Source organism: Chiloscyllium punctatum, chromosome 27 (assembly GCF_047496795.1).
Source record: "Chiloscyllium punctatum isolate Juve2018m chromosome 27, sChiPun1.3, whole genome shotgun sequence".
In the NCBI taxonomy this organism is placed as follows: domain Eukaryota; kingdom Metazoa; phylum Chordata; class Chondrichthyes; order Orectolobiformes; family Hemiscylliidae; genus Chiloscyllium; species Chiloscyllium punctatum.
This window is the reverse complement of record NC_092765.1, coordinates 65,748,756-65,771,828: the sequence shown is the minus strand read 5'-3', so window position 1 is coordinate 65,771,828 and position 23,073 is coordinate 65,748,756. Positions and strand designations below refer to the sequence as shown.

At 43.2% G+C, this 23,073-nt stretch overlaps 2 non-coding genes across 2 annotated transcripts; both read right to left on the bottom strand.

Annotated features, from left to right (window-relative positions):
* Nucleotides 1-15,583: 15,583 nt before the first annotated feature.
* trnak-uuu (transfer RNA lysine (anticodon UUU)) lies at nucleotides 15,584-15,657 on the bottom strand. Its single transcript has one exon. It is a non-coding gene; the product is annotated as a tRNA-Lys (tRNA).
* Nucleotides 15,658-22,777: 7,120 nt separating this feature from the next.
* trnas-cga (transfer RNA serine (anticodon CGA)) lies at nucleotides 22,778-22,859 on the bottom strand. Its single transcript has one exon. It is a non-coding gene; the product is annotated as a tRNA-Ser (tRNA).
* Nucleotides 22,860-23,073: the final 214 nt, after the last annotated feature.

Sequence of the window (23,073 nt, the reverse complement as noted above, 5' to 3'; positions counted from 1 at the left end):
TTTCTTTCTGTAGAATGTGAGAGGTAAGGGTCTATAATAATGTCCCAGATATCCACATCTGCAGGAAGTGCACCCAACTCCTTCTCCTTGGCAACTGCGTTCGGGAACTGTAGTTTGATGGCAGATAATTTGGAGTCTGAGTGGAATTGAGCGAAGTTATAGGGAGGCAGTAACGCTTCAGGTACAAGAAATAGATGGGATACAGTCGGGAGCCGAAACACTAACGGGCAGAGAGTGCAGGCATGTGCTGTGGCCGTGCCCCTCAGTAACATGTTGAACATATTTGTTATTTTTCGGTGGGATGACTTCCGAGGGGATAGCCATTGGGTATAGGTCTTTGGCACAGAGTTTGCCCTTTTTCTCAGAAGGGTTGGGGAGAGAGGAGGAGAGCATTACTTAATGGGACTCCATATCGATGGGAACAGATTGAGATTCTGTGGATATCGGGCAGACTCATGATTGGTGTGTTGTCTCCAAGCTACCAGGGTTTGTGATATCTCACATCGTGTTTTCCGGATCTTTAAGGGAGAGGGTGGGCAACCCCAAGTCATTGTCCACATATGCACCAACATCGGTAATAAAAGAGATGTGAATGTATGACAGAATTTCAGGGATCGAGGGTGACATCTTAAATCTAGAGCAAACAGAGTGGTTCTTTCTGATTTGTTGCCCATTCTACGTCGTAGTGAGATGAAGTGTAGGGAGAGAGCATTTAAAAATGTTGTTGGAAGGATGGTGCAGGAGGGAGAGATTCTGATACCTGGATAGTTGGGGCTCATACTGGAGTCGATGAACATTTACAAACAGGATGGTCTTCACCAGAACTAGAAGAGTACCAATACCCTGAAGGGATAATTTGCCAAAGCTCTTCATGAGGGTTTTAACGAATTCAGCCGCGGAGTGGGAAGCTGAATTGTACCTCCAGTTTGCAGGTGGTTGTGAGTGGTTTTGTCATAAATAGCGTTTCAGGTTGATAAGAGTGGACTGGCAAGGATGAAGGTGGCTTGAAGTGTGTTTGCTTCAACGCCAGAAGCATCTGGGATAAGGTAGGTGTCATTAGTTGTTACCTGGAAATTCGATGTTGTGGCCATTTCAGAGACATGAACGGAGGACTAAAGAGAATGGTTGTTCCTGGTACCTCAGTTTCGATTTTTCAGACGGAACAGGAGGGTCCTTTCAGAGGGGGAGATGTGGCATTATTCGTCAAGGACAGTTTTATGGTAGCAAAAAGGATATTGGTGAGGACACGACTGAATCTGCTGAGGTAGAATGGACTGAGATTAGAATCAGGAATGGAGAGATCGCCACAAAAATGTTCTAGATTTATGGAGGAAAAGATCGCAGTGATGATTCTGGATTGGAACAAAAGTGACAGGGTACTTGTTATGCGGAGCTTTAACTTTCCAAATATTGATTGGAAATGTTATCGGTTCGGCACCTCGGATTGGTCAGTTTTTGTCCAATGTGTGCAGGAGGGTTTCCTGATGCAGCATGTAGACAGGCCAACAAGACGCAAAGCCACATTGGATTTGCTTATGGGTAATGAACTCAGCCAGCTGTTCTCTTGGGAGGTAAGTGAGCACTTTGTTGATAGTGACCACAATTCGGTTCTGTTTATTTTGTGAAGGATAGGCATAGGTATTTATTGCAGTGCATGAGGTATCGCCGGGAGAAAGGCCATTGTGATCCGATTAGGCAAGAGTTAAGATGCACCGCATGTGGAAAGTAACTTCAAGGGATGTGCACACCTGAAATGTGGAGCTTGTTCAAGGAAAAAACAAGTCCTTGGTAAGTATGTATGCGACATGCAGGGAATATGAGGTCGACACAGGGAGCTGGGTTTACTGAAGTCGTTGAATCTCTTGAGAAGAAGGAGAAGGAGGCGTATGTAAACATGAGATATGAAGGCTGAGGTAGGACGCTTGGGATTTAAAAGTTAACCAGGAAGGGCCTAAAGAGGGAGCTACTTCGAGCGAACAGGAGGCATGAGAAGTCTTTGTCTGGCAGGAACAATCCTGAAGCTTTTAATTGATAGTTCAAGAATAAAAGAATGTCTAGCATATGATTATGGCCTGTCAAAAACAGAAGTGCGAAGTTGTCAGCGGAGTCCAAGGATAGCAGAGACGCTGAATGTATTTTTTTTATCATATCAAAAATGAAAAACACAATGTTGTCGAAGAGTGTATTGAGATGTAACCTATTAGAATAAACGAAATTGGCATTCATAAAGAGGAGTTGTTAGCAATTCATGAAAGTCTAAAAATAGGTTTGACCCCTGGACTTGATGGGATGTATCCGAGGATTTTCTGCGAATCGTGGGAGGAGATTCCAGAACTTTTTACTGTAAGCTTTACTTCGTCAGTGTTTATGTCATTAGTGCTAGAAGACCCGAGTTTAGCAAATATTGTCCCCTTCTTCACGAAGTGGAGTAGAGACAATGCTGGTCATTATAAAACAGTGATCCTTAACTTCCATGCAGCTAACTTTTTGGAACAGATTATAAGAGATAAGATTTATGATCATCGAAAAAGGAAGAAGTAGATTCGGGACAGTGAGTACGATTTTATGAATAGCAGGTTGTGCCTCACAAACCTTATTGAGGTCTTTGAGAAGCTGAGCAAACAGGTGGATGAGAGTAAAGGGGTTGATGTGGTGGATATGGTTTTCAGTAAGGCACTGTCGGCTGTTGCATGAAATACAGAGTCATGGGATTGAGGATGGTTGAGCGGTTTGGATCAGAAATTGGCTCGCTGAAAGAAGACAGAGTGTGGCAGTTCATAGGAAATGATAATCCTGGAGTTCAGTAACTGATGCTGTACTACAAGGTTCCTTTTTGTGTCCGCTGTTGTTTGTCTTTTTTTATAAATGACCTGAATTAGGGCATGGAATGATGGATTCATAAGTTTGCAGATGACATTAAGATCGACAATTTTGTCAATAGTGCCAATATCTGCTTACGGTTTCAGAGGGACATGGATAATCTGCAGAGCTGACCTCAGAGGTGGCAAATGGAGTGTAATGTGGAAAAGTGTGAGATAATTTACTTCGGAAGGAGCAACAAGAATAAAGAGTTCTTGGCTAATTGTTATATTCTTGGAAGTGTAGATGTGCAGAGCGATCTCGGAGCCCATGTATATAAAACTCGGAAAGTTAATACCCACGTTGACAGGTTTGTTTGCAAGGAGTACGGTGTGTTAGTTTTTCTTGGGAGAGTGATTCAGTTTCAGAGTGAAATTATCACTTTGCAGCTCCAGAGATTAACTGATGTGGCCTCACTCGTAGAGTTGCGTGCATTTCCGGTCACCACATTATACGATGGATGTGAAAGCATGGGAAAGGGTGCAAAGGACGTTTTCTAAACTGCTGCCTTCTCTGGAGAGATGGTCTTACGAGGAAGGTTTGAGGGACTTGAGGCGGTTTTTGATAGCGATAAGAAGTTTGAGGGGTGAATTTAAAGAGACAAGAAGATGATCAGAGGTTGCCATAAGGTGGACAGTGAAGGCATTTTTCTTCAAATGGTAATTTTGGTACAAGGGCACATCGATGTCAATTGAGGGTGATAGATATCGAGGAAGGTTCCTTTATCAGTGAGTAGAAAGGATGCTGAAAGCCTTGCCTTCAACACTCGTAGACTCAACAACTTTCAGGGCAATGAAATGGTCATTGTATAAACTTGGGGATTATGATGGTAAAATACTGGTCAGATTGGTATCACAGGTCGACGTAACTTTAGGGCCAAAATGAACTTTATTGCGGTGTAATATTCGGTGTTTAAACTGTTCTTCAGCTTGAAGTTGCAATCATCTCTGGTCACTATCAGTAAAACCAACACCTGGCGAGAACCGAAAGTGCAAATTTGGCACCTTACGCACTTCCAGTCTGTCGTGCAATTACATCAAACTGACGAATTGCACCACTGGAGCTGCCGTGTACTGATGAGCAATGGCTACTGATCTTACCACTGGGCCCCTCAAACCAATTACTCCTTTTTTGCTGAAGATCTGAAATGAAACACAGCGCAGAAAAGGTTATACCGATGATGGATCATCGATTATGGAGCATCAGGTTCAGGAAAATGAATAGTAAAATGTGGTGAAAATAAGCATAATTAAATTGTGTGCTCGTTTACCGTGGTTTCCTGCGTTGATCACAGGCAATGTTATGTCGCTACTGTACTGGGATATACCTTCTATCGGTATCAATTTGTCAGAGAATTCGATTCACTGGTACTTCACCAGCATCCTTTGGAATGTTCATACGGCACAATGACCCACACTGTACACAACGTCAACAATCTTCTGCATTACTTCATCCAAGGGCACGTGGCAAAGTTTTTTTTTATATAAATAGTGAAAAATTAATCATGTTATGCAAGGGCAATTGGATTTTAGTTTAATTAGTAAAGTCGCAAGAATCCAGAGTGAGTTTCAAAATGTCACAAATTCACGTTCATTACCTTGGCCGGAATTCTAGCCCAGCAAGAGGGAAATCTGTCCTTCAATCCCTAGCATCCATTTAATCGCTTGCTCTATGTGTCCACTTGGAAACCTATTTGAAGGGATGTTCAGCCTGACAGAGAACTTGTGAGAATCCTCCACTGTCTGACCTAAAGCTGAAACAGGAGCTATCTTTTCCAGCTTGGAGGGTAGCGAAGTGGAGGTGAGACAGAAAATATTACTTGGTGTAGATTCACATTGTTCTCATTGTGATTGTTTAAAAACCTGGGCCAGAAAAGACTCAAGCAGAAATGAGCAGAAGTAGGCCATTCTTAACACCGCTCCTGCCCCGCCACGCCATTCTGTACAATCATAGCTCACACAGCACTTTTATGTCTTTTTCCAGCGTATCCATATCATCGTGTTGCCAAGTGTCTAACACATATTTATCGATCTCTACCATAAATAGACATCGACGTTATTCATCGCTGTGAGGAAAATTTTGCATTTCGAGACAGTTGGGTTTCTGCATGAATGTTATAGGTTTTGCAGATGAGCAGCCGAGTCTGGTCTGAACACCTTTCAAACCATAAACTAAAACTCGACTCTGATGATAGTTGCATCCACAACTTTCGAATGGCAGTCTTAAGAAAGGTGTAGAAATTCAACGCGCTTTCCATTGCACCATAGAGTCGCGGCCTCACCCAGTTTTCAGCACAAATGTTTGCCTTAGAACGATTTCGTTCGGGACACCCATCTCACGTCTGTCTGACCTCGTCACACTTTCCAGTATCTGGTCCTTATCCACGTGTGCTCTGGATCTTTAAGTGTTCGGCTACATACTGCTGAAATGTCCTCAGAACACTTAGCATTACCACACGTTCAAATAAGAAATTCCAGATGAATAACACTCGATGGGTGTAAGCGTTCTTCCTAAATCTCCTCTAAACCGCTTTTCTCCTGCTTTTCATCTATATCATTGGTTATTATTCCTTCCCGAAAAGCCTTATTCCTGTCATACATATCTATCCTCTTCATAATATGTGCATGTTAATCAGTTTCTCACTCAGCCTTCTCTGTGCTTAGTTACACAGACCCAGCTTAGCTCATCGACCTTCACAATGGTATGGTCCAGAACTTGGCATTATTTTCACCTCCTGTGAACTTCTCCTCCTGCATTCAGACGGTTCCTGCAGTCTTGCGATTACAACGGAAAAAGAAATGCTCTTTGAAGAAATGCCAAAATGTCTGAACAAAATCAGCAGCTCTTGTCCATCTATGATGAGAAAGGACAGTGAACGCTTCGAGTCCAATGATTCATGTTCGGAACTGATGGGATGCATGGGTGGGTGAAAAATGTGGAAGAGGGCAGACAGGATTCAAAGTGATTGAGTTCGATGTTGGGTCCTGAAATCTGCATGGTCTTTCAGGAGAGAATGAGTTGCCTGATCTTCCAGCTTGCGCTGTGCCTTGAAGAAGAACTGCAGCAGACCAGAGCCTGGTATGATGGCTTGGGTACACAATGCAATCTTAAAGTGACATGACACTGGAAGACTGGGGTAATTTTTGTTGATTCTGTACAAAAGTTAAGTGATCTCAGCTTTGTCATCGACTCTGTTTTCCTCTCTCCATTGTAGAGAGATCACATTCTCAGCAGGAACTACAGTTTTCTGGATTGAATGAAGTGCAGACAAATCACTGGAAGATGTGTCTGGAAGTTTCCACAGTGAGGAGAGACATCGGAAGCCAGCAGGAAATGTATCTTACAACATAGAACGTTACAGTGGAGTACAGGCACTTCGGCCCTCGATGTTGCACCGACCTGTGAAAATAATGTGATGTCCATTGCAATGGAAAATTAACATTTCTTTTAAAACGTATAAAAACACAGGGAAACAAAAAAAGCAAGGGCCTGACTTTGCAGAGGGAACGTGTTGCAGACAGAAAGAAAATCTATGTATATTTAAACCGAACTAATAGCAGACTTACAAGGCCAGCAAACTACCATATCAACAGCCAAGGAATTAGAAAAAAACAACTCCATATCTGGAAATGCACTCGAATGTTTCAGGCCACTGACCTTGAAGTGTTGATAAGAAGAAGCGAATTATACTTTAAAGGGAATATGTAAAAGCTATCAGGCGCCCATTACATGAGGCGTCTTGCCAATGTATTACCTGGGACACGGGAAACCTGAATTTGATGAAACTCCACGCGCTACATGCTGAAAACTTTCTGGTCTAAGAGAAGGAATGACGGAAATTAAAGATGGAACAGCAAACACTTAAAGCTCAGCTTACTATGATGCAAATGGTCGCCCAGCCGCTGGAAGGAGGTGCTGCGTGAAAAGAAGGGCAGGCAGAGGTAAATCTGGCGGGTGCTTTGTTTGCAGAGCAATGGACCACTGAGTGAGGCAGTGCACGCCCAGACAGCCTCAATCGGCCCTGGAGGCTGGGCAACAGGGTGACTAATGGAGGAAGGCTGAGGATGAGGTGGGCAGCCCCAAAGTTACAGGTAAGCCTCTTTGCTTTATGCTTGGCAACGAATACTCGCTTATGCTCATCTCTACTACTAACTTATGGGCACTGAAACATGTCCCACCTCTATACTGAGCACTGAGTTTGCGAAGCGTGAACTATATTTTCAGAACAACGATGATGCATATAAGTCAATGCTTACATCTATGTTATATGTGGAAGGTCCACCTTTTAGTTTTTTGGAAGATACAAGGGCAACAAATTCAGTTCATAAATCAAGGCAGTTCAGAGATTCGACTCAAATAAAGATGAACAGAAACTTCCTGAACTTAATGGGCGCATCAGGAGTCGTGACAGGAGAGAGATTTACCGCACCCCTATTGTGCAAAACCAGTAAGGGGGAAACATTCCAATTCTCATTTCTGTTATTGGAATTCTATACTTTAAATCTGATGTCTCAGGAACTCATAGTGAGACTGGGGTCCGATTTGTGCAGTATCCTGACGGGCTTGCAGGTAATACAAAAGGAAGATTAAACAGTGTAGGCTGGAAAATACGAATCACGAAACCCTGATCCATGTCAGAGAGCAATAGGTTCCATGAGCGATTCACTCACCCAGGAAGCAAGTAGCCATATTAATCACATTAACACCGATTTTCTTGCTGGAGATATGCTGCACTGCACAGCACTCATACACCGCGATGGTCCAGACAAATCATAAAGAGAAGGATTGGTTCAGGAGATTGGTTAAACCAGATCAGTTGTTATTGTGCGAATTTTATTGGAATGATCACAGACGTGCTGTCATTTTAAACTTTTTTTAGTGTCTGTGATGGTAAATAGACCCTGGTTTTTGATGTGGAAGGCTCTTTTCCTCACGGATCATTGGCGAAGGCATCCAGTGACAGGTGTCGAGAATTTGGGACCATGGGTACGACAGGCACAAGCAACGAAAGATTGTATCTTCATGGTCGGTGTGGGTATCTGCTTCAATGCAGTTATAAGGACGTATAGGAAGAAACTAAATTGGCTAACTCAGGCACACAGGGCAGTCCAGGTAATCCCCAGCAGGAGTGTCGTCTGGCGTTTACCTATGGTAGATGTCTCGGACCCAAGATTAAGAAGGGTCCCAACTGATTTCAGGCCAAAAGGCAAACAAGTTGTGGGGCTCATACGAATCCTTAAGAATAGCCCCGTAGTCTGATTATCGTCCTTGCAAAGCAGAAGAGCCGTTAAATCCCGAGGCTGTGCAAGGAATTACTCCAGTCTTTGAATCTCTCTTATAGGCTGGAGTGATAATCCCCCGTGAATAATCACTGGTGAGAACACCCATTTTTTTAGTTCAAAAAGGCAAACATTCCAGTTGAATTGGCGGAATGGAGGTTTGTTCATGACCTGCAGGTTATCAAGAACGCTGTTGTTCCGCACACCCCAAATGTTCCCAACCCCTGTATTATATTGGCTCAAATTCCACCGGATGTAAATGGCTCTCTATTGTGGAAATAGCAAATGCCTTGTTTTGTGTACCGTTACACGCTGACAGTCAATTCTGGTTCACTTTTCCATTCAAAGGCAAATAGTACACTTTCACGTGACATTTTCAAGATTACTGTGAGTCCCCACCATAATTAACGAGGCTCTCCACAGGAGTCTGGAGACTCTTGTTTTAACCGGTGGGTGGGAGGGCGGGTCAGCGCTTCTGCAGTATGTAAACGAATGCTTAAACGCGGCATCAACAGAGAAACAATGTGAGAAAGGTAGGCTTGCGATGCTCTGCCATCTAGCCTCACAAAACTACAACTTGTGAAACAACAGTTGAAGTTCTTAGGTCACTTAATATCTGAACAAGGAAAGGCCATTGGTCAAGACAGAGTTCAAGCAAACCAGCAAAAGTCAAAGTCTCACATGAAGAAACAATTGTTATCCTTTTTGGTCATGCGATCCTACTTAGAATGTTTAACCCGCATTACGCAACCCTTTAGGCACCTAAAAGTGACATAGTTTATGGTTCAGGTTTGCAGAGCTACAGTCCGTTGCAGTGACCCCTGAGGCCGAGAGTGCCTTTGTTGAATTGAAATGACACTCCAAACTACACCGACACTGGGATTCCAAATCCAAACAAGCCTTTTGTACAAACAGTGGATGAGAAGCATGCCTGCATGACATTTGTGCTGATGCAGAATTATATGTGCAAAATTGAGTTCAGTAGCTTATTTTTCAACTCAGCTGAGATCCCGTAATGGCAGGAATGCATAAATGCCTCCGTGTCGTGCCTGCATTTGAAAAGGCTGTTGTAGCTTCCAGGGACATAGTCGGCTTTGTTGAATAAAACCGACTGGTCCCACATGCAGTATCCTGACTGCTTTCTGAGCATAACACAGCGCACATGTCGGCAGCACGTTGGCTCACGTACAATTCTCTGCTCTTGGAGAAGCCTAACATGACAATAAAGTGATGTAACGTCCTTAATGCTTCTTGTCTTCTCCCCACAGAAGGAAATGGAGACCCACATGACTGTGTCGCTGTAATTAATGACATTTGAAGCCCGAGACCAGACGTGAAGGATTCACCAATTTAGAATCTGGATATGGCATTTTATTGTGGATAGGTCAGCATTCAGAAGCAAAGAGATAGGTCAGTGTCTGGTATGTTGTCGCAACTACCCACGAGGTAGTCAAAGCGGGATCACTTTCTTCTCATCTGTCAGCGCAAGCAGCAGAGCTGATTGCTTTGATTGAGGCATGTAAATTGGCCGAAGGAAGAACAGTGAATATTTACATCGACAGCATATATGCATTCGGGGTTGTACATAATTTTGGATCCCTGTGGAAAAACAAGGGCTTCTTGACCTCCACTGGAAAGCCAATCACATAAAATGGACTGATCTCTGACCTCCTGAAAGCAGTCCGATTGCCTAAATCAATCACTGTATGTAAATGTGAAGCCCAGAGGAAAAATTATGATTCAATTACTCAAGGCAATGAAAATGTAGACTGAGCGGCAAGGACGGCAGCCAATCAGCCGCCAAGTGATGAGTTTGACATGTGTATGTCAAATATTTGTAATCCAAAGCAGACTTATGGGAGTTACAGTCTCAGGCCACATCGAAGGAGAAGCGTGAATGGACAAGGGCAGGGTGCAGAATGAGAGAATGGGTGTGGTGTGGCCCCAGTGGGAAACCCTGTCTGCCACCATCTTTATTCCCTTTCTATGCCAAAGTAACACACGGTAAGGACCATGTGTCAAAAGTGGGGATGTACGACAATATTTCAGCACGCTGGTACAAAAAGGGATTTACTCATTGCTCATAAAAATAATGTGAATAATGTGTTATCTGTGCCACTAATAATGTGGGGAGGGGAATACAAATGAATCAGGCAGAACACCCCAAATCCCAAAGACCCTTTGAACATTTACAGATGGATTTTATTGACCTAACACCCAGCGAAGGGAAAAGGCATTGTCTGGTAATAGTTGATGTTTTCTCAAGGGGTGGAAGTGCTCCCACGTCTAAACAGGATGACAATGCAGTAGCCAAGGCTTTGCTAACTGAAATAATTCCGAGATGGGGCATCCCTGAAAGGCTAAGCAGCGACAATGGAAAGCCATTTATAAATATTGCCCTACAGCAGATCAGTGATTACTTGGAAATAAAGGTGAGGCAACATTGTGCCTGTCACTCAGCGAGCGATAGGGCAATGGAAAAAGAGAAAACTACCCTTAAAAATAAATTGGCAAAATGTTGTGAGGAACTAGAGGTGACATGGACAAAGGCATTTCCAATTGTGCTAATGTATATGAAGGAGAGGAAGAATAAATATTAGGACGTTTGAAATTTTGTTTGGAAGGTGGCACAGTACAGGAATTGGTCAAGACCGATTGTAAAACAGATAACAGACCAATGTGAGGACGAGATATTATGTTACGGTATAAAACTCTCCACACTTCTGTATCAAATACAGAATCAAAAGAAGGGCAGCTCTACCCCAATCAGCAGAAGGGAAGATGCACAATCCAGAACCTGAAGACTGGATAGTGGTGAAAGACTTCAGGAGCAAAAGCATGTAGGCGAAGAGCTGGCTCGGACCGTTACAAGGGCTCCCTACGACACAGACAGCTGTTAAGATCCCCGAAAGAGCCACGTGGATAGACGCCAGCCGTTGCAAACGTGTAGCTGACCTTGAGGACACATCGGACAACACCGGATCCAAATAAGTGTAAGTAATGATTAGAAGACTCATAGAAATATGGGGCTGCATGGCAGGATGAGTCTTAAAGGTAGGGGTGTCTGGGATTCAACCGCAGACGGTAATCTAAACCAAGGATATTAAGTTGACCTTTACATGCCACCCATGCCCGTTTGGTAACCAGGACGACTATAAATAAAGCAATAAATATTTACACAGAGATCCTTGTGTACCCAGTTACTGGCACTGAGTCGTATCCATCACGGCTACAGGTACACCTGACACGGGATATCGGTTTCCTGTTATCAAAGAAGGAGGTGCCATGGCAAGGGTAATAATAACAAAGATTCAGAAGAGTGATAAGGAAGGCTGGTGGTGTGGAATAGATAGACCCTTCTCCGATATCTATAGACAGGTGAATATAGTGGTACAGCCTCGCACCCACCCCACCCGAGATGCAGTACAGAAGGTCCTCCAAGAAATAGTAGCGCCTGGATCCGAAAAGATGAATGTCCAATTACCCGCACTGCAGAGGGGCAGAAAGGTCTTTTCCAAGCTGACAGAAATGGAACAAAGAAGTAAACTGAATGTGCAGCTAAAATGATCACAAATGAAAAAAGTAAAAGTGGATTCGTTGAGAAAACATACAGCGCCATATTTCACTTTCAGTGGAAGTCTACTGCTAAGGACTCAGTGGTCTCACTGCTGTTGCAATGGGCGATTTTCCCTGACAGTTTATGTTGTTGACAACTTTCCCAAAGCAGGGAATTTGTATGGAACTGGCCATTAATCCAGTATTGTCACAAAAAGGATTCTGACTAGCATAAAACAAAGAAGGGTGAATCCTGGAAATCTGAATCAACAATAGGAATTGACAGAGAAACTGTGCAGGCCTGGCAGCATCTGTGGAGACAAAGAGATTTATTGTTTCATATCACAGATTCAGGCTACTTATGATTTTTATTGTTTTATTGCCTGGGTAATTGTCAATTCCACTTCGTGAAACAGCATACTTAACAGAATCTCTCATTAGTTGACAGACGTCATCTGTAAAAATGCAAAATTCATTTATTGGCTGTAATGCTGTTGGTGTTGGCCTGTGTTGGTGAAAGGCTGGCCTTCATTACCTTTTTCTTCTCCTTTATGTCGATGAGCAGCGATGGTGAATGGAGAATTTCTGTTTGTGCCCGTTTGTCTCTCTGTACCATCTCACTCTCTTCCACATTCTCCCACTCACTGTCTGTTAATATTCCTCATTTTTCATTTCTACTCTTGGAAAAGTGTTAACATCGGAGGCTGTTCCGTGGCTTCTTCGCCCCCCACCTCCCCCCGGCCAGAGTGTGTAGAACTGGTCTCACAGTCTCCAAGTAATGTCTGTGTTACTTAGGTCTGAGATCAGGTGACATTTGTTCACTTAAAACGTTATGAGCTTTTACAATTCAAAATTGTATCCATAATAGACCAGAAAAATAGCAGTTTCACTCCAATTATAGGATTACTATGATGCCTTTGCTGTTTGCTGAAAATCAATGAATGGTGACAGCAGACAATGAGAGCCATGATCTGATTGGATGCGTTATTACTACAACATTGTCCTGCAAGTCTGCAGTGTCTCCTGCGTCTCTTCATTATTCCCAAAAAAATAGAAAAGACGGATGGAGAATAATAGTAGAAGAGATAGACAAATCCTTGTCGAACAGAGTAAAACGAAGTCTGCGTTGAATTCGCAGGATAGAACAGAAACTAATGGGTCCACATCAGGAGGTAGGGCTTGGGAGCACGAAATCATAACGGTCTGAGCTCAAACACAAGAAGCATGCTGAGCCGTCACTTTCGCGATGATGGATAAACAATACGGCTTTTACAAGAAGTTTAAACAATGAAATTTCAATGTACAGAAAATTTACAACATTTGACACCATTCACGTCTGGTTATTACCATATGTTTTAACTGACGAAACCACAGACACGGTTCTTAAAATCAATAAGGGCATTTAATAAAGTATTTGATCACAGTTAATCGGACCACCCTTTTGTAATAAAGCTGCTCGATGAGAATTTATATCAACGTCCGCTTGTGCAGGAAAGAAGTTCACAGATGCTGACTGTCCACTGAAAATGTACAGGAAGAGGCAATCTCTTCTTGTTTTGATTTCAAACTGATGCCTTCACCTCTTTAACCTGACAGGATAAACAGTATGCATTCATCCTCTCGGCGCCGATTTACCACCTGAATATGCATAGAGGGAAACTCATACCAAGAGACCAGGGTAGTTTTGGTGAATTTACCAGGAGTGGTGTGTGAGTTGGTGTTAACAGTGGGCAGTAAGGGCTAAACCATTAGGACTAACATTGATCCTTGTACCAACAGCTCCTCACTCACTTTCTGCCTCCTTCATTTCAGTCATCATTGACTTTCAGTTTATCCTACTTTCCCTTCGAAACGTTACTTTTGTTCTTGACCACTTTCGGATGTCCATTTGGAAACCGCAGTTTTTTTAAACGAAATTCTGGAGAATGCACGTCACTCTTTGGGAAAGGCTTCACTGCCCAACCATAATTACTCAAGAGATTGAGATGGTAAGTTACTTTCCTTCGTCCTCGAAGTGCTCAACACAGTGTTACAGCCATGATGTCGACAGGGAGGGAGTTCCAAGAATTAGACATAGCTACATTGAATGAACAGCGAGATAGGTTCAGCTCAGAAAGGCGAGATCCTCGGAGGGGATTTGCAGTGACAATTTATTCGGTGTATGTGCTGCCATGGCTGCCAAAGGATGTGGTGGAGGCTCGTACAATTGCAACATTTAAGAGGCATTTGAAATTGTATATGAGTAGGAAGGGTTTGGAGGGATATGGGCCGTGTGCTGGCAAGAGGGACCAAATTGGGTTGGGATTTCCAGTCAGCATGGACATGTTTGAACCGATGGTCTGTTTCCCTGCAGTACATCTCTATGACTCTATGATTCCAGTTGGACGCAATCAATCACTGCATTCTTTCTGGCAGAACCGGGTCTGTGCTCTCTGTTGAAGTAGAAAATGGTTTTCATTCAGATTAGCCACAAGAAGAGAAATAAATCTTCATTTCCTGATTTGGAATTTTATCCAGGCCTGGGCGATTCAAACCCAGACTCTGAAGCAGGGACTCCACTGAAGTTGACAGTAACCCTTTCGACCTAACCTGTACACACTCTTGTGCCTATCGTTCTTTGTCCCCACATTTTGAAGCACCGGTCCTCACCGTGCGTGGAGAAGGAGCTAAAAACTGCCTCGCAGAAAAACCGTGGGGTCAGAGACCCGTTCGATCTGTTATGCAGCGGGGATTGCATTGCTCAGAACAGATGTGTTTGCTGTATGGGACTGAAGTTGAGCTCGATCACGCACAGATACGGTGTAACAGCTGCCAGCAGATGTGGAGACGGTTGGGACAGTTTCATTCGCACTCTGGGAAAAAGAATGGATCCTAAATTCAGGGGAGCTAAGAGTCACATATAGAAGGCTGAAAATTGGTTTGGGAACGATATGAGTCATAACCGAATGGCAGGCAGACCAGATGGCCTGAAAGCTCTCATTGTCCTCCGATGCCTTCTGTTCTCTGACCGTCCAGTATATAAGGAAATAGAAACAGAGTTAATCGTGCATTTCGAAGTCCTCCTCTCATAACTCGGCGAGGTGAGAGATGGAACAGTTCTGCTATAAAATTTTGGGACAAGGAGAATGTTTGGAGACGGAGTAATAAAAGAGAAACTGAGTATAAAATTGAGAATCAGGAGATATTCAATAAAATAGATAGACGGAGATTAACATGGAGTAATAAGTGTCACTGGTCTTGAAGACTTAACTCGGTTTTCCATTCCAAGATTCTGCCAGATCTGCTGAGATTTTCCCGCAATTTGTTTTGTTGGTACTGAAACAAAAGGGAAAAGTCTGATCCTGGACCAATCAGCTATGTCTGCTCTGTGGACGTTTGAATTCCCTGTTCTAACAAAACACTTCTGACCCACACGGAAACCTTACGATCCTGCACCACCCCCACCCCTGTTACTGACAATAAGCTGTTCATTACGTGAACACATATGGGTACACAACAGCATCATTTACCGAGTGAATTGAGAAAATTTCAGGGAGAGTTCCATTCGGTTTCCATCAGAGCATTCTCATTCAGTTAATTCTATTGCAGCACCATTTGACACGCAGCTGTCACTGTCATGTGACCATTCGCATTCGACGTCTCTGGACATTTTGGTTGGGGTACATTTTGAATGGAACCTCACGTTTTGGAAGGGACATCGTTTATAGCATATTCGGCTGAACTGATAACCTTGTCTCTTGCACCTGTAGTACAGTGGAGACAGTTTTCACTCAGAAACCAAGAGATGATCAAAAACGGAGGAAACAAATGTGTCAACAAAACCTGCCTCAGCGAGCGAATTCGCTTTTGCAACATTAAAGGAGAGCGGCAAACCTATTAACAAACAACAGCGCCCTGCATGGGTCTCGACCCCACACCATTGAGATTAAAGGTCTCAAGCTCTACCGACTGAGCATACCAGGGCAGGATTGGTGTTGGTTAATTTATCATTTCATTCTGACTTTAATTCAGCTGACACGGCAATTTTCAAAAATCTCGTTCATTCCTCCCCATTGCAAATAACATTTTCTCAGTCGTTCAATTCTCAGATTTGTTCCTTCAGACCATGACAATCCATTTAGGCCTTGCCCCGGGATTCACTATTCTCTGTTATTATTTTCATATTTTGACCCTGATCCTTCGGTCGCCGAAGTGATTCCCAGACACTCTGGCAGACTGCAAATCAATCGGAAAAATACCTCAGGAAACCAAATCATTTCTGATTAGAGTGGAGGGAATCCCACCTGCCGAAGAGACAGAGTCCTCACATTCAACACTTTCTTTGTTCTACCTGCCTACAAAGTTTACCAGTTCTAATATTCGAGAAAGGAATTCTGATTATAAAATGTTTTAAAAACAGGAACAATCTTCTGAAGCCATTTCCAATTTGAATTAAATTTTTTTACCCTTTCACACGGTAACAGCCGTTCCTGAGGAAGGAGTTTCCATGAGCTGTGTCCCAGGGCTGGGCAGGAAGCCGCTGATTGAAACTGCAGTGGCCCCTTTCTGTTGGCAGCAGGGGCTTGTAGAGAGTGGGGTCACATTTTGCTGCACGTGACCGTCTCATTCATTGCGGACTCAGGGTCAATCATGGATGAGTTCTCGTGGTTGTATTGTCAGTACATGGTCGATCGCAATACTTGATGTGAAATATTTGAGGCTCTGTGCTCTTTTTGGGCTTGGAGAACCAACACTTCAGCCAAATGCTCTGATCATTTGAGACACAGCAACTGGCAGCAAAATTGTGCGTGTACACATCCAAACGCACAGTGATCAAGAGGATTTGAATAGTAGTAGTTCTCATTATTTTAAGCATCAGTTGCTCATGTTCCCGTGTTTATTGCAGAGAGGGTGAGAGACCCGAGGAGTAACAAACACACCCATAAAGCAATATCAGGACCTGTGTCGTTCTGTCATAAAAAAGCTGCCTGCAGTTGTTCTATTGCAAAGTTGGGTTTCAAACCCACGACGCAATAGAGACTGGATCCTAAACCCAGCATATTAAACCTCTCAGGATTAGTGGTGCTGGCAGAGCACAGCAGATCAGGCAGCATTGGGGGAGCAGTAAAAATCGACGTTTCAGGCAAAAGCCCTTCATACAGGGTTTCACCCGAAACGTCGATTTTACTGCTCCTCGGATGCTGCCTGTACTGCTACGCTCTTCAGCTCCACTAATCCTGAATCTGGTCTCCAGCATCTGCATTCATTGTTTTTACCTACATTAAACCACTCGGCGACGCTCCCTGACGATAACTAAGCGCCAAAACTGTCAAGACTAATGTTTCAGCATCGCTTCACTTCAGGCAATTTCCCCTGGCACTTTCTATGAATACCTTAGCATAATTTAAAAAAAATATTTACAACCATTTGAAAGGTTTGCACACTGTGGACATTATTGAGAGACTGAATATTCTTCGACAGTTTTCTCCGGAGCTTCAGGCCTGAGGGATGTCCTTGGAAATGTTTACAAAATCATGAGATAGACGAGCAGAGAACATAGTCAATCTACACTTTTTCTGAAGTCACGTGAGTTTAAAGTGAGATAGCATAGGTTTAATGTGAGAGCAGTACAATTTGAAAAGGATGTGATGACACTTGTTTTTAATACAGACATTTTTTTGCGTGTGGAATAAATTGCCATATTAAGTGGCAGAGTTTGGTGCAATCACAAGACTTCAAAGGCATCTAGATGGGTATGCAGACAGGAATTGTTCGGAGAGTTCAGGGACAAATATTGGCAAATATGTTTAGGTTAGTTACGGTCATCTGTTCAACAGGTGCAAGTTGGATAGGAAGGTTTGCTTCCGTGCTCGACAATTCTGTGACACTCCAGTACCTGACAACAGTTTAAATAGACCACTTGCAAAAACGCATGATGTTTGTTACTAAGTCAGCGTGTTTGAATTTTTTTTTCATGAGGCATAATGTTTTGAAATGACACAGAGGAATGTTTTCCAGACATTTACAGACAATTACCATTCTCCTTGATACATTCTCAAGTTCTCCATCAAATAATTTCATTGACTAAAAAAAAACCTCACAAATCGTGTTATCCCCTCAACTCTCCAGTGTATCCAAAAACTGACAGCTCTTAACGTGGACCAGGTGCAAAACTCAAAAGGCAGAGTCATTACCAGACACACAAACTCATTACTTCTGTCTGTGGGGCAGTGCGAGACGTGTATGTCAAGAACTGATCACACAAATAACACCGAAGCAATTCCAAACGGAGCTTCCCGACATTCTGGAGATTTAGTGCATAGCCAAGTAACAGAAAGTGCTCAAGTAACATTAAACAAAACAGAAAAATGTACCATGCAAAGTGAATATTACCAATTATATTCTCGATTAAATTAGGTCAACAATGCGCTGGTGCCTCCATCTGATCGAGCGAGCCAATCTCCAGCCTCCCTCACCAGGACAGTAATGAAGGAAGTGAGAGAAATATAACAAAGTTTCACGATGCGATTGCCCACCTTTTAGCCACAACAACAAAAAACGAAGGAGCAGATTCAGTGCAGGATCTGGCTTCACAACAGCGGTGAAAAAACGACGTCCACTCACTTTCAGGGAAATCTGTGAACAACTCACATTGTCCAGAATATGAATACACATCGCAGGCTGCTAATTCCCATATTCTACTGCTGCCCCGACATTCATACGATAATGTACCTTTCAAAGAGAGCGTTTGTAGCTGTGGAATGATAGTGGCAGCTGTTTCCCCTCGCTCTTACTGCCGCCCTTGGTCGGGATGGCGCTGCAATTCTCATCTTACACGCGGTAGTTGAGTGTGCAATTCTCTGTTGTGGAAAAGCGAAGTATTTTGCAGCAGAAAGATGTGAAGTTCGGATGCTTCTGGAGTTCTTGTTGAAAGGTTCGGTGACGCTAGGAAGATGGTTTGCAGACTTTTCCTCCCTTTCTGGGTGACATTCTCAGCGCTGCCGAGGTTCCTGTGAAGCGCTGCTCTCATGATTTGGTACGAATTCATTTGGTTTCATTCCCGCTGCTTCCGTTAGTTGGGATTGCAAATTGGGTCCAACGGATGGAATCCGTGGATGAGTGCCCTGCTTCCATGAATTGTCTGGCTGTCTTCTGCTTGCTCTGTCCTATTATTGTTGTGCTATTCTCGTCGAATGTGCGGCCCTTGCCATTTGTACGTATTGCTACTAGGGACTGCTGGACTGACGCCCACACAAATTCTTTGCCAAGAACCAATATCCACCCACCTTCATTCGCGAATGCATGGCAGACAAAGTTCGCAATGAGGATTTGCTATGAGGTAATTTTTAAATCATGCTTCCCTGTGTTAAAAGCAAATTCTGGAAAACGATATCCAGACTCCTCCGAACGCTTTGACTTATGACAGCACAAAAACTGAGAGCCTCACTCAGACAACAACTCACGACAAACCAAGGCCCAATATCCATCATATGCAGGTCAAACGTGGTTGACGAGATTCCACGCAGGGACTGCACGATACACGACATAGGAGAAAGAGGCTGACAACTAGACAGCTGCATTCATAATTTCACCTGGACTGTAAACGCCTCGGACAGCTGATCCTTGCAGTTATGAACAGAATATTGAATGTCTCTGATTCCAGGGCTTGGAAATCGGATGATGTGACCGTCTGCAGCACTGGTTACTTCTTTCTGTGAGGTAACTCCTGATGGAACACATGTCACACTCTATTGCTCATTGAGAAATACATCCAAAATAGGAGCTTAGAGCAGCATTTCTGTTGTCCTTCTGGTGCTGTCCCTGACATGCCCTGTGGCACTGCACTTATTCTGTGTTTCCTGAGTGTTCGGCACGTGCTTCCGCGATCGTATTATGGGCAGTAATCTACATTTTCGCTTCAATAACGGGTGTGTGAAGCGGAAGTCCACCATTCTCTATTCTATTTTTCTCTTCTTATGCACAACTGCAATACAGTAAAGGATCAATTAATATTGTAAGATGATAAACAGAGGCGTGTGAAATACCGAAGTTTTAATGACATTTATGCAATGGTTAGAGATTACCTTGATTCAGGAAAAAAAAGATGTAAAGTCTGTTTGGCTGGAGTTGAGGAACAGTGAGGAATGAACTCACAAGCATGTGTCGTTTACAAGCCCACTCGCAGTAACCACAAAGCGAAATAATTCGTACAAGGGGAAAAAATGCGTGAGTGACAAAAATGGCAATAGTCATGCGTGATCTTAACTTCCCATCTAAAACTCTCGGCTCCATTGTAAAAACGTTTGGAGAACCAAAATCAAAAAAAAAATCCCATATGTCCCATAAAACATCACGAGGGCTGTCTTGGTAAATGATTACTCTACTGGTGACTTAATTTTCCTATTTTCTTGGAAACCATCTCTTTAATTGTGAGCATCAGAAAAGGCTTTTTTTTGCCAGCAAGAAATAAATATGTGATTAACCTTTGTTCGTTTCATGTATAAGAACACTGAGACTCCTCTGCACCGCACTTCTTTTGCATTTCTATCGATTTTAACACTAGTGTGTCTTTTGATTCTTCCCAACAAAGTATATGACCTCGCATTCCCTACATGAAACTGCATTTGCTAAGAATAGTCCAATTGTTGGAGGGAATCCTGAGGAACAGAATGTACATGTATTTGGAAACGCAAGGATTGATTCGGGATTGTTAACATGGCTTTGTGCATGGGAAATCATGTCTCACAAACTTGATTGAGTTTTTTGAAGAAGTAACAAGGAAGATTGATGAGGGCAGAGCAGTAAATGTGATCTATATGGAATTCAGTAAGGCGTTCAATAATGTTCCCCATGGGAGACTGATTGGCAAGGTTACATCTCATGTAACAGCAGTGGACCTAACACCGACCCTTGTGGTACGTTGCCAGGACCTGGACACCAAGGAGAACATGTTACATCAACTACAACACTGTTTTCTTTTGGCAAGCCAATGGCTGATCAAAGCTGCAATCTCTCTCACAATTCCATTCCTCCGCATTTTGTATCCTAGCCTATTGTGGGGAAACATATCGAACAACTTGCTGAAACCCATATACAACACATCAACTGGGTTACTGTCATCTACCTATTCAGTCACTTTGTCAAAAAAGTCAACAAGATTCGTTCGGCAAGCCCTACCCATCACAAAACCGTGCTGACTGTCCCTGATCAGATTATTCTTTTCGAGATGGTCATAAATCCTATCTATAATAACCTTTTCCAACACGTTAGCAACAACTGCAGTGAGACACACTGGTCTGTAATTACCAGGGTTGTCTCTACGAAACATTTTGAACAAGGGAACAACATATGCTATGCTCCATTCCATAGGCACTATTCCTGTAGACAACGATGATTTGACGATCAATTCCAAAGGCTCATCAATCTCTTCGCTTGCTTCCCAGAGGATCCTAGGACAGATCCCATCCGGCCAAGGGGACTTGTCTGTTTTCACACTCTTCAGTATTTCTATCATCTAATCGTTGTGAAACTCAATCTCTACTACACTAGACACAAGTATCTCTGTATCTTCCTCGCCAACATTTTCATTTTCTATAGCGAACACTGTCGAAAAATATTTATTTAGTGCTTCCCCTATCTCCTCCGACTACATACAAAACTTCCGACTATTATCCTTGATTGTCCCAAATTTAACTCTCGTCATTCTTTTATTGCTGACATACCTATGGAAAGCCTTAGGGTTAACCCTGATCCTATCTGCCAACAATTTCTCATGTCTCCTCCTGGGTCATCGAAGCTCTCTTTTTAGGTCTTTCCTGATATCGGTGGAACCCTCGAGCGCTCTAACTGAGTGTTCACGTTTTGTCCCAACATAAGACTTTTTTCCTTCTTGACCAGGGATTCCACTTCCTTAGTAAACCACTGCTCACGCGTTCTATATCGTCCTCCCTACCTGACAGGTACATACTTATCTAGGACACACAGGAGCTTTTCTTTGAATAAGCTCCACATTTTTAATGTGCTCACCCCCTGCAGATTCCTACCCCATTCTGCGCTTCCTAAATCTTAACTCATTACATCGTGATTTCCCTTCCACCAGCTGAATCTCTTGCTCCGTGGAGTACACCTCTCCCTTTCCATTAGGAAAGTAAATCTGAGAGAATTGTGATCGCTGTCTCCAAACTGCTCACCTACTTCCAAACCTAAAACCTGGCCAGGCTCGTTACCCAGTGCTAAATCGAAAGTGGCGTCTTCCCTTGAAGGCATGTCTACATAATGTGTCACGAAGCCCTCCTGCACACACTGGACAAAAACTGACCCATGTATAGTACTCGTACTGCAGTGATCCCAGTCAATATTTGGATATTGTTTTGAGTGTTCCAGAGTTTTTCATTATCCCAGAGTCCAGATGAAGTTTGTATTCCTCACGTACGGGAGCGAGAATTTTTTCAATGCCTCAGATCAGTTCCTGTGCCGAGAACATCAGAGTTAATGTCCCTTCCTCTATTCGGACTGACAGTTCACACTCGTTCATTCTCCTCTGATTCCGTTTCCCAAACAGTTTCTCAAGATTTCCAAAGTTGGAGCCAAAATTATATGGTTTGCTTCCTAAACATTTTTCCAACTGCCAACTGAAAATATTTTCACAGTATCTCTTCACAATCCTTTGGCTTGCACCATGTCCAGGGATGAGAAGTCCCGTTTGGTGGAGAGATTTCCTCGGCTGGTGAGTTTCACTTTGGAACAAAAATGGTTCAGTGGCAATTTCCTCTGGATGTTTGTAATGATGGGAGAGGGAGCGGTGGGGAATGAGGACTCTGACGAGCAGGAGGAAGCGTTGCCAGTGACCAGAGTCAGAGAACAGAGGACAAGGGATTAAAGGAATCGAATGAAAAGCAGCACTTCTGCTCAGGACGTTCACTAACAACTGCCGAATCCCGAAGTGTCGGGCAGTGTATATGGAAAGAGAAACAGAGATAATGTTTTAAATATGGAACATTTCTGATGAAGAACTCCAGTTTCCCAAGTCTAATCAGATTACAGGCCTGATTTGCAAAGCAGGCTTTCTGTAGTTTGAACTGCTCCAAGCAAGAGAGGATTTATAACGTAGTCAGCAGGATTCGAAACTACGTGGGGAAACGCCAATGGATTTCGAATCCATCGCCTTAACCACTCGGCCATGACTACAGACAATGCTGCCTTGTTGAGCATTGACCAAATCAGCCGTGATCTCATTGAAAGCTGCCGCTGTCTTGATGAGTTAAATGCTTCCATCTCCTTTCATACCTTTGTTGTCATTTGTAAGGTGCGAGACACCAATGTAAAAGAAGAAAAACACAAAGTTAGGAAAAGATATTTGCAGCCAAATTGAGTCAAAATTATTTATTGAAAGGAAAATCAC